The 3197-nt window shown below is 40.0% G+C and overlaps 1 pseudogene; it reads right to left on the reverse strand.

Moving 5' to 3' along the window:
- Positions 1–1130: 1130 nt before the first annotated feature.
- Positions 1131–2279, reverse strand: LOC121443424 (annotated as a pseudogene).
- Positions 2280–3197: the final 918 nt, after the last annotated feature.

Here is a 3197-nt window from a genome sequence, read left to right on the forward strand (position 1 = left end):
AACAGGCTCTTTTTATATCTTCCCTTGCTGTGGTCCCACTTCTCCCTGGATCCCCCTCTCCATTCATGCTTCTCTTCCTTTATTTTCTTCTGTTTCAAATGCTGATTTGTCTCAGAAGAATGAAGATTTAGACCTTGTATCAATCACTCACTTTTCACTAGTTCAAAGGCCCATCTTTGCCAGGAGAGCTTTCATCCTCTGCAGCAGCTGAAGTAATGTCACTTTGCTTCCTGGGATGAAACTAAAGAGATTCATCTGAAGTGCCAAGGAGAAGGAGGTAGAAATTGATGCAGCCTTAACTTTTGGCTTATCCTTCTAGCCCAGGCAGCGAGGCAGATCCTTATGGCCTCTGTTGTAGAAAAGGAAGGTAGGAAAGAAATCTGTTTTGAGAGCACATTTGAAAACAGCAGTGTGATTTGCTCACATAGTGAAGCAAAAACTGGATCTGGGCCATCAAATGTACTAGTTCAGTTCCCTGAACCCAAACTAACTCTATGGAAATGTTCATTTGAAACAATTCATACTGGGTTTGGAGGAAGTCGGGCCTGCACTTACTTGAATCAGTCTCTTTAGGTGATACATGATCTTGATCAGGGTACTTTACCATTCTGAGCCTCGTTTGTCTATAAATTATAGGCAATTCCTCCATGGTATAGATCCTTCTCCCTCTACTTTCTAAATGCTGGGGTTGTAGGTATGCACCAGCAAACCTGGTTTAAATATTTTTATAATTGTGAATAGATAACAAATAGCTTAGATTTAATCTCTTATTTCTCAAAAATACCTCACTCCCAAAACTTTAGAGCCTCCTTTCATGAAAAATCAATGAAAATAAATTTGATTCTGTGGGTATAGAAAAATTAAATAAATAACAGGCTTACTATTCAAATAGTCATGGCTGTTGGCATATCTTTTCCTCTACCTTTACCTTGTAGATGTGTTTTTCTTTCTCATCTCTTTCCATACCCCCTCCACAGAAATAAGATAAAGATTATTTTCCGCTTAGATTGCTCACTAGAAATCATTGCTCCTTTTTCTAGACTATTAAAAATTCAATATATTAAACAAGTCCCCCACCCACTGGAAAAGTCATTCTTATGATCCTATCAATTTCACAAACGCTTCCGACATTAAGCACCTTCCTCCTTGGCAATGTGGTATTTCTTGTACAGTCTCATACATACTTTCTTATCCTCCATAGTCTGTAAATGACCATGGCCAAACTTGGAGGTGGTGTCAATAAATTTCAGGTCAGTCTTCTCCAGAGCTGAAGAAATTGAACACCCTTTTTGTTTCCTACCACACAGCCTTTGAGCTTCACGAAGTCATTGATAACTTCACCATAATAGACAAAGTTACCCAGTGGTTTGATGCTCTTGCCAGATGAGTAATAGTCAGTAGATGCATTGTTTCTGATTAGCTTACCATCTTTGACCAATCTTGTAAATCTAATTTATCTCTTTGCGATGATGGCAGCCTTTCTGCCCAGCTGGATCCACAGAGAAGGCCACATGGGCAGGGTGCTAGGCTCCATTACAGGTAGCATTGTACAGCCTTTAATGGGTCTTGCAGGGTACTTTTTTTGATGTCAATGACTGGACACCTCCTTTTGTCTTTGCCTTTTGTCAGTCCAATGACATCAACCATCTCATCCTGTCCAAACAACTGGTTCACAGGAACCTTCTGTGCCAGCCTCTCTGGGGCCCATTCTCAGCCACAGTTCCTCTGTTCACCTGGGACTCCATCCAGAGTGCCTTCTGTTAAAGAGAAAGCAGGATCTTCTGAGAACTCGAAGTTATGTAGATGACTTGAAAATACTTTGTCATGCTGTTGAGGTACTTCTCCAGCTGTTTCTTGCCCATGTAGTCCTGCCATTTCTTACAGTATTTGGTGAAGGCCTTCTTAAGTTTTTGCCAGTTTTGTAGAAACACCTTTTACACTTGTCATTGGTTTGCTCAGCAAATACTGTCTTAAAGGTCTGGGGCCTTGTGGGGTTTCTATATACCTACCACAATGCCTATAACTACCATTGGTGTTATTTTCAAAATGATTACAGTTTCTTCGACTTCTTTCTTGTTCACCTTGGATCCTGGATTGTCAACTTCTAGGATGCTGTGGGTCATGCGAGACTTGTAGCCTAGAAAGGCTGGGAGGTGAACAGATTTGGAAGGGTCATCCTTGTGGTAGCTCTTCATTTTCCCATTTTGCTGACTGTTGTGCTTCTGGGGCAAGAAGTCCAAAGGCCCAGGACTGGGAGCAGAGAATTTCCTGTGAGACATTTAGCTATCATGTGCCACAGATATTGCCAATTTTTAATTTTTTGAAAATATTTTATAACAGGCCAGAGAGATAGTTCAGCAGGTATGAGCACTGGCTGATCTTCCTGAGATCCTGAGTTTTAGTCCCAACAAACACACGGTGGCACACAGTCATCTATAGTGGGTTCTGTGGTTATATTTTGTTTGTGACCTAACAAATAAAGCTTGCCTGATGATCAGAGTATGGAGCTAGCCATTAGTTAGCAATAAAGGTCAGACAGTGATGGCACACCCCTTTAATTCCAGAACTCTGGTGACAGAAGCAGAAGGATCTCTGTGAGTTCAAGGCTACACTGGACTATACTAGATTGATCCAGTCTTAAAGAGAAACAGAGCTCATGCCAGTACTTGGGAGTCACATGCCTTTAATCACAACACTAAGGAGGTGGAGACAGGAAGGGATATGGCTAGACAGAGAGAGGACTATAAAGTAGGAGGTAACAAGATCTCACAGCATTCAGTCTGAGAACTTGTAAAGACAACATTTTTCCCATTTTGCCTCAGCATTCAGAGAGGTAAGCACTCTAGTGGCTGGCTGCTCTGCTTCTCTGATCATTCACCCCCTAACATCTGACTCTGGGGTTTTATTTAATAAGACTAGTTAGGATGGTGATACTGGGATCTAATGTCCTCTTTTGGCATGCAGGCATAAATGCAGATAGAACAATCATATTCATAAAATAATAAACTTTAAAACATATTTCATATATAACTGTTATATTTTTATCTTTTCCTTCCTCCCTATCTTCCTTTACTTGCTTTCTGTGCTTCACCCATTCCATTTCAAAATAATGGCTTCATTTTATTTAATTATTATTGTTACATATATAAACATTTAAATATATAAATATAACCTGATAAAAAATATATATTCACTCT

Source organism: Microtus oregoni, unplaced genomic scaffold (assembly GCF_018167655.1).
Source record: "Microtus oregoni isolate MIOR12 unplaced genomic scaffold, Mior012 000106F_ref0000393, whole genome shotgun sequence".
Classification (NCBI taxonomy): Eukaryota; Metazoa; Chordata; class Mammalia; order Rodentia; family Cricetidae; genus Microtus; species Microtus oregoni.